Source organism: Ambystoma mexicanum, chromosome 5p (assembly GCF_040938575.1).
Source record: "Ambystoma mexicanum isolate Mex_15411 chromosome 5p, UKY_AmexF1_1, whole genome shotgun sequence".
Taxonomy (NCBI): Eukaryota; Metazoa; Chordata; class Amphibia; order Caudata; family Ambystomatidae; genus Ambystoma; species Ambystoma mexicanum.
In genome coordinates this window covers 1,193,731,516-1,193,741,285 of record NC_090930.1, presented here as the reverse complement: position 1 = coordinate 1,193,741,285, position 9,770 = coordinate 1,193,731,516, and positions in this window count along the sequence as shown.

Here is a 9,770-nt window from a genome sequence, read left to right as displayed (position 1 = left end):
AGCCACAACGACACTTGCAATTCATATAGTGCTGCTTCACAAAACATTATTCCAAACAAATTAGACTGCCTGAGGAGAATGAAAGAGTGAGCAAGCCATCTGCACCTGAGAAGGGCCTATGAAAAGACCTATAATCAAGGTCATGAATAATGCAATGTGTATTTAACTTTTACAACAAATCTGCCATACAACTTGCCAATTAATGTCAGGGATGTTGGAAACATAAAATATAAACAAAAATGAAGGTGATGGCAACTTTGCCATATTTCCTAGTCTACAAGGTACAGCAATTTAAATTATTCACCATCACATGTGTTCAGGATGATCTTGTCCTCAGCCCATGCTGCTGCTGCCTAATTTAATGTTCATGAACCTGTGGTCTGAAATGTGAAGCCTCATCCCCTAGAGATACTGTGAAATTGCCATCGACAAAGCGAAATCCACAGCCACACTTCCAGATTATTTCGGCTTTTAATTAATTCAGTTCAAAATGCAAACATGTCCATCAGGAAAAATCTCAGCACAAGTATTTTTCCACTGTATCTACAGAATGTATATGCTTTGCTAACTTTTATTTACGATATATTTTAAACTGGCGTGGGTGGGAACCTTCTCATACTCACTATGCTCACCAACTCCCCTGTCACAATCCTCCACGTTTTTTAACATTCTCATCTGCGTGTGACCTACCACCACATCCCTCCATCACACCAGTGCTGGTGGTGGGCTGTCCTCCCGATCCTTCACTCTGGGTGTACTCTTTCTGGCTTTCCTCTCTTGGTCCTTTTCCAGTCCCGGCAGAGAAGGTGAAAAATCTGGGTGTATTCCTGTCAGCATCGCTGCCCATGGACAGTCAAGTAGGAGCCGTCTGCCAAGCTGGTCACTTTCAGCTTAAAGTTTATTTGTTTGTTTATTTATTTATTGTGCGAACCAGACCCTCGGGTATCAGGGCGCAAGACATAAAAAAACGTTCAGCTTAGTTACATAGGTAAAAGACATATAGCATAAGATCATATAAGACAACGCAATTCTTTTAAGGAAAGTGCTTCCCATGATCCCTGGCCCTCTCCATTCGCCTGTGGTGTCAGCAATGGTACTATCCCGGCTGGATTATTGTAACTCTTTATATCTGGCGCAGCCGATGGGCCTGATTCAGTGACTGCAAAGTTTACAAAACTTAGCAGCTCATGTGGCAACAGACACACCCTACGGAGCCCATATCTCTCCGGTGCTTCGGTACCCTTCACTGGGTTCCGGTAACCCAACACATCAGGTTCAAAGCGTTGTGTATCGTACATCGGTCGATGCACGCTCAGGGTGTGGAATTTCTCCAAGCAAAGTTATTCGCTACCTTCCGAATCGGCAGCTGCGCTCTGCATCTGCTGATTTGCTTGCTGTGCCTACCTACCGACGTGTGTGGATTGGAAGACGAGCCTTTTCCATAGCAGCAACTGTGCTATGTAAAGAGCTCCCGTTAGCCATAAAGAAATTATCCAATCACTTGGCCTTTAGAAAAGCCGTAAAGACATTTCTGTTTAAGGTGGATTGGTGTTTGTTTTGGGTTATGACCGCCGGCACTTCTAGTGCCTCAGGGTGACTGTGCACTTTAGAAATGTATATAACATAACATAACATAACATAACATAACATAACACAGTGAAGTACTATTTGTTCCTGCACACACCCTCTAGCTTTTCCTGCATGCAGGATTTGGAGTGATTTACACACTTTTGGTAAAAAGAAAAAGCATCCCAAAGATGTCCATTGTGGCTGGGTGTTTATTTACAGGCCAATTCAATCGTGTGGAAGCACTGTTTTTAAAGATGAAGCGAGGTTTGCACTTCCCAGGGACATACTGTCTCAGTGTAGTACAGCCCAATCAGTGCAATCATGGCCAAATCCCTGTACCACACAGCAGCTGAGTTCCATTATCTGCCAAAACGTGTACACATTAGGAAAAGTCTGAGTGTCACTACAAGAATATGAGAAATAACCTGCCATCATATTTCCTACAATGCCTCCATATTCAACAGCCTGGTTTTGCAAGCTGGCACTATAATAAACACATTCACTCACATTCTCCCCTCGCCCAGGCTTTACCACTTGGCCACAATGCGCAATCCTGCTCAAATCGCTTTTACTCCGTTTGTTCTAGTTCCCTTGTTAGCTGGCGAAAATATGGAGACATAAGATAAAAACTAAATTGGCAGGAACTATGGGACTTGATACTTTTGACAAGAGACAAGAGGATTCAGATGGTTATTGTAAAATGTGTTTGTTTTCTCAAATTGACACAGCAGAGTTGAATCGTTTAAAGAACTTTTAAGTTTAGATATGCTTAAATGTAAATAATTTTGTAAAGGTTTCTCACGAAACCAAAAACAAATAATAATAAAAAAATGTAAATAAAAAAAAGCTACATTTCAGAAAACTGGTATTATAAGTGTATATCATTGCACTCTTCACTTTGGACATATGCCATAACAAGAGTTCAGGTTTTGATACGTGTTAATGTACTTACTCAAAATATGCTCTCATGGAATAATGCATGAGCTTTGATCCTCTTCGTCAGGTGGTAACAAGCAAAAGTGAGGGGAACGAAACAGTAATGAGAATTTGAGAATTTTACACCCAGATGTAAGGTGTAAGAGCCCTTTGATCACTGCCGATTGAAGCAAGTACTAAGAGGGCTAAGGAAGCAGCGACTCCACTGCTACAACTGAAACTGCAGAGAAACTGGATAATCCACCTGCCTATGAAGAAATGCGGAAGCCCATTAGGGAACTGGAAGAGGAGACAGGCGATGTCACAGTGCAGCCATCCAGTACAAGACCGGACCACTGCCCCAGACACTGCTACCACTGAGCAGAGACAGAAAGAAGAGCTACAGCAGTTGCTGAAGAAGCTTCAAACACAATAGGTATTCAGGGAAAACATACTGGCAAACATGGACTAGGCAGGAGGTGCCTTTCCAACCTCCTGAGAGTGAGAGAATAAGGCACACCCACGAGCACAAGAGCCCAGAGAATGCCCTCCATGATCTTCTGCACCACTTGCACCATGGAGATTTTGTCACCGGTGTGGAGCTCATGATCACTCCATTCACCTCTGCGAGAGGGACCCAAATTTTGCACATGTAGTTGCCCGATTTGATGCTCTTAAACCTACTTCCACAAGAGGCATGCCAGGAAATGTTCAGGAGGTTCTAGAGAAGGAGCAGCTAGAGCCTCAACGCCTAGAATAAACAACACCAAGACCAACACAGACAACTCAGCGATGACCCAAAATCCTGGGATGAACCCCATTGGATGTCAGAATAAGGCTCAGGCAGGTCCAACATTACATTCTCTCTGTCAGGTCAATGAGCTCTGCAAAAACAATGTTGAGCTGCCAGCAATGTGCTCCAAACTAAATACTCAAAGGCATGGTAACCAAGGCATCCCAGCTGGCCTCATTGGGACCACCATGACCATACCAGTTGATCTGGAAGGACGGAGAACTAAAGCATTACTGGACAGTGGATATAGAGTCACGATAGTGTACAAACTTTACCACCGCAAACATTTTACTTCTATATCTCTGGAACCCCTGGAAGGGTTAAACCTAATGGGAGTTGGAGATGCAGCCTGCAGGTATCTCAGGTGTCTCTGTGTGAAGATACAACTAGCTCAGGAAGTGGGTGTAGTGAACACAACCTTGAACAAGTTGCCGTTGGTTTGTACCACAAAGAACAAAGAACCTGAAGTGCTGCTGGTCATGGGAACCAACTCTGCAATGTTTGGAACGCTGACTATCTGTGCAGGAGGATGGCTGGCCCTCAGTTCGCCCAAACTCTGAAGATGTATCCGGCTTGCCAACAGGCATACCTTAAGAGATGTATGGTGAAGCTTAGTTGGCCATAGGAGACCTGACCATAGCCAATCACGGTCAAGCTGAAATACCCACTGGGAAAACTATCATGGTACCTGGCCACATATGCCTCAGAGAACATGTCAGTCACAGAAGGTTGGTGATGGAGACTCCCCAGGGTGAAGACATGCCTGGGGGTCTGTTGATACAATGTACGCTAGTCGCCAATAATGGACAAGGGCTGACAAACATCAAGGTCCATATCACTAATACAGACAAAATCATACACATCCCTAGAGGTTTGAAGATTGCACAATGCTATCTCACTGACTCTGTGGTTCAGATAAGGCTTCACAGAGCGCCTATTCTCCCTTTGACGCTCAGACAGTCAGCTTTGGGGATTCACCATTGTCTGAGCAAGAAAAAGATCACCTATGCAAACAGCTGATGCTGAGGGTGGAAATCTTCTCCACCAGTGATTGGGATGTGGGGAAACTGCATGGAGTGCAGAATCACATCAGGCTGAATGTCAACACTCCATTACGAGAGAGGTTGAGGAGATTGGCTCCTGCTGACATGGAAGATGTCAGATGCCACTGAGAGGAGCTATTGAAGGCCAGAATCATTCAATAATCCAGAGGTCCATATGCTTTGCCGATGGTTGTAGCCTGAAAGAAGAACAATAATGTCAGACTATTCATAGACTATAGGCGGCTGAACATTCAAACTGTTCCTGACCAATACACTATGCCACAAGTGGAAGGCGCTCGACGGCCTTGTAAGGAGCCAGTGATTCTCCATGCTTGATATAAGAAGCAGCTATTATCAAATCCCCATGATACCTGAAGACCAAGACTGCTTTCACTTGCTCTCTCAGGTTCTATCAATTTACACGGATGCCCCAAGAAATAGCTAAAGCTCAAATCAATTTCCAACGGTGATTGGGCACACAGTAGGGGATATGAGTTTGCTGGAAGTACTGGTTTACCTTGACAATGTCATTGTCTTTGGTAAAACACTTGAAGAGCACCATCAGAGGCTATTGAAGGTCCTGGGTCATCTTTGCCAGCAAGGTTTGAAGGTGTCCCTAGAGAAATGCCAGTTCTGCAGAATCAGCATGAAATATTTTGGCCATGTGCTATCAGCGGAGCGAGTCAGTGTGGATCCTACTAAGATGAAAGCCCTCAGTACATGGCTGAAGCCTCAGAATCTGAGAGAGATCCAGAGTTTACTGGTTTTCTGCATTTTTTACAAGCGGTTTGTGTCCGGCCTCTGACCGACCTTACCAAAGGGTACCCTGTACCACAGAAGAAAAATCAGACAATGGGCGTCATTGTAACTCCGGCAGTAGCAGTGCCAGTAAAAACGGCAGGCTGCCACCAGAGTTGTGCTTTTTTTCCAGCGCCTGGCAATGGGGAATCACCAGGGCATTACCGACCCGGTGGTCCCTGAAGCCAGGTGCCAGAAAAAGTAACTACCCATTCCCATTAGAGTCCCATAGGACTCAATGGGATTGGGGAGGACGGTAGCACCGGCACCGTTAATAATGGTGCCGGTGCTACTATCAAAGTCTGCGAGAGGGTGCTTTTCGCCCGCCACGTCAGACCTGATGGGCGGGAGGGCTACCGGCCCGCAAACTTGCACTCTGCCGGTCCGGTAACAATGCTACTGAAAACAAAAGATATGATCCCAAAGTCAGGTTTCAAAACTTGCAACCTGTGGATCGGTTTCTCATTAGATGTTTGGGAAGAAGAGGGCGTAATAAGTTGGGGGATCACTGGGAGTCTGAGCCATACATCATTGATAGACAGTTGCCTGGACTGCCAGTATTCAGGGTAAGGGAAGAGGCTAATTCTCGAGCTGTGAAGACTCTTCCCAGGAATCACCTCCTTTTCATAGGAGATGATGTAGAGATGCATGTGGAAGCTACTGAAGTCTCTCTTTTTCCCAGAAGGATGAATATCAGAAGTAGGTCAGAGAAGTCTCACCATGAGGGTATCTCTCAAGTCACTAAGCCGAGTACTGCACCGCACTCTATATCCAGCCCCGAGAACAGAGAAAAAGAAGGGGAGAGAGAAGCACAGGATTAAGAAATGGTCAATAGGCCGTTAGGCATTCAGCCAGGTCAAGAAAAAGAAGAGGATCATGAGGATTCCAAGGACATTAATGTTGCTTACTGGTAAGAAAACAAACCGGAGTCTGAAAATACCACAGATCCTATGTTAGTACCCAGTGAAGGGAGGGGGCGGCCTCCCAGCCAATGAGAAGGCTTAGAACGGGGGCATTACCAGATGTTAATCCTGCCGCTCTGAGCCTTCTCAGGGCTGGAGGTTGCCATCTTCCCCACTGGGTAATAAGGTAAGTACCCTGCCCCTGAATCCCTCCCCATTCCCTTCCACAGATTTCCCCCACCCTCTGCCCCACTTAACTTCTCCTTTTTCAGGAGCAAACACAAGGGGTACACGTCTGTCCCCTGTGCATTCGCTCCCGATCTGCAACACACCACCATGGAAATGAGAGAACGGGCTACGTGTAGTCCCATCTCTTCTTTCCATGGTGGCCATTTTCTTTGGTTACCTTTTTTTCTATTTTTTTAATGGCCGCCATGGAAAGGGAGAAGATACTAAGTGTAGTCCTTTCTCTCTTTCCATGGCGGCCATCTTATTTGTTTACTATTTCTTAACTCTTTTCAATGGCCACCATGGATAGGGAGAATGGACTTAATTTTCCCTTCCATGGTGGGTATTTCTTTTTTTTTCAGTTGCGACACGCCGGAGCATCTCGCAACTGAAGAAAGTTGCTTTTAGTACCCCGGTCAAATGGACCGGGGTTCTAATATCAAAAAGCCCCTTGCCCTGGAGCCATTACCATGTCAGGTAATGCCACGAGGCCTTCGTTAAGGCCCTCTCTTCACTCAGACATGGAACTATGGGCCCCAGGGCATTACCTGACTGGGCAATGTCCCCCCGGCGATGGGTTTATTGCTTAGTTAGGCACTGAGAATAGTGCAGAGGGAAGCCCTGAGACTGACATTGAGCATTTCCCCCTAATTCATGGGGATCCCATTCAAAGCTCAGGATCTGTCACAAGAGTCCAATCTTCAGATCAAACTGAAGTCTTAGAAGGGGGGTCAGAACCTCATAATGAGGTGACAGCTGAACCCAGCAGATCCAATCGGGAGGACAAGCCAGTTAGAATACTGAGTTATGATGCTCCTGGAGAACAATGCAAAATCATTAGAAGCACCCCAGTACATGTTTTTTAGAAGCCAATTCACCTTCTCAACCACAAGGTCCTATTATGTCGCCATGGTGGAGTGTACCGCTAAGGGGGATTGAGACTTTATATATTTTGCCTCTGCTACCCCATGAAGTAAACTTACACCCTTAGGGGCAAGGGTGTTTGCATGGAGGCGGGTGTCATCCTCTACGAAATTCTGGATTTCAATCTGAACCCCGGTGCACCTGTATGTTCAAAGAGGTGCATTTAATGGTGTTTTAGTTCCCTTGGCGAATATTGCTGATAACTGAAAATAAAATGTGTGCTGCATGTAAATGTAACTATACCTGTGTTATATACATGGAAATGGCAATTTGGGGGTCAATATTTTTCCTGTCATGTTTTGGACCTGTAATTATTGTTTGATATATGCTATTCTCAGGTTAGCTATTCCATGTTTGTATATGTATTCACTGAAAAAACGTTGTTAAAGTGATGTTATGGTTAAGTTGCACTAATAAAAACCTATGAAATTCAGTGAAAAAACTTTGTTAAAGGGACGTTATGGCTAAATTGCACTAATAAAAACCTATGAAATTCAATGAAAATCGTTGTTAAAAGGACGTTATGGTTACAAGTAAAACAAAAACAAAAAAGAAATTCGCCAGTTAGGGTGAGCTAAGCAACCATAACTCGCGCCACCACCGTGCACTGCTAAGACTTACACCCAGGACATGAAAGATGACATCACAGGGCAGGCGAAATGATAAGCCTGCCAAAAAGTGCTCTTCGTATGGGTTCAACAACTTAACCATAACTATATATATATATATATATATATATATATATATATATATATATTATACGCAGCCGCGGCCGCAGACCGTGTAATAGGGGTATATCTATCTATCTATCTATATATATATATATATATATATATATATATATATATATCTATATATATATATATATATATATATAAAAACACATGTGTGAATGAAAGTTTGTAACACTTCAAAAAAACCCCAATCACATCATGCAGAAAAAGAACTCTTTCAATTATGGCTGCCAAGTTTGTAAGTCATCTATTATAACCTTCTGCGATCACATGATCGGGAACTTAAAAGCATATGGGAGGAGCTTAATGCCGATGCTGACCCGTTTCCTGTTTATAAAAGTAATGTGTTCTCACGTATTTGGGAAGTAAATAGCCTGAAGAAGCTTGTTAATCAAGCGGAACGCGTGGCGGTTTCCACCCTGGTGGGGTGAGTGTTCTTTTTAACCTGATTGTCAGCAAGGGAGGCATGGTCATTATGTCTGTCCCTTTTAAGCCATTAGGCAGTGTTGGTTGCACGAGATTCTTTATAATGCAATAAAAATAAGTTTTTTTGTAGCAAGCGGTATGGTCTTGTGTGCAGGGTTCTTTTTCTGCATGATGTGATTGGGGTTTTTTTGAAGTGTTACAAACTTTCATTCACACATGTGTTTTTATACACATTTAGAAATCCGGCCAAGATTTCTGTCCCTAGCACCAGCTACGTGTAGGCTGAGCACTATTTTTGGCATATCTATTGTTTTTTGTATAGCCATTAGCTGCCGCCTCCCACAACTTTGGATATGACATCTATCATCCAGCTGCGGTGCAGCTTTCATCATTAGTTGTGGTGTAGCCCCCACTCTTGGAATAGAAGTTCCAGAAATATTGGGAGATTTTCTCATATACTATATACTGGAATTGGGGAGACCAACTGGGCGCACCTCAGCCGCCTTGTGGGGTGGAGTGAGAGTGTTTTTGGGAGGACTATATACATCTTATCCTACCCAGCCCGGTTTGCTTACCGCTTGCCCTGCAACCAACCCCTATGATTGTGCCAGCCCTATAATTTGTAGAAGAGGCACAATGGCAGATCAGGTTGAAGCCAAGAGAAGAGCAGCAGCGCAAATCCTGTTCAAACATGATCAAGCAGCCATTGTGGTAATTGAAGATAATAGCCTGCCGGCAAGCCTTACGGTACAGCAAAAAATGGACAAACTTGAAAGAATAAAGAAAAAAGAAATTTCCAAATGGTGGGAGGCAATGACACTTCAAACCTATTTGGAGGTTCAGCGCATTCCGAGAGGGCTGAGAATCCTCACGATCCCTACTTTTGAGGACATCGATCCCAGGCTGATAGAGGAATGGACGCAACACACTAATCAGTGTTCCTTTAAAATGATTGAAAGCCTTGTAAAATATGCCAAACTGGACAGAATCAAACTTCTGAAAGATATAGAAGAAATGGAAGAGCATCTCTTCTCATCAGAAGATGGAAATGAATGTAAAAAACGTATGTCTAGAGTTGAAGAAAATTTAGAAAGGTATGAGGGGGAAATCCGGATGAGAAAGCAACATAAATTTAAACGTGACCGTCTGGACTATGAACAAGGTAGAATATACACGTTTGCCAAACGCTTTGATGCCCCCATCAAAAGTAGACTGGAACAAATTGCTACAAATAACCATCCTGTAGCTATTGCATTAGAAGAACCTAGTAGCTCCGATGTGGAAATTTCAGAAACAGAAGGGTCTTCATCAAAAAGGCTCAACTTTTTAGAAGAATTCAAATTACTGCACCTAGACAGCAGAATGGAAAAGAGAGGGAGAGGCCAGCCATCCGGACAAGGAAGAGGTGCCATGGGCAAAGCAGGAAAAACAAAACAAG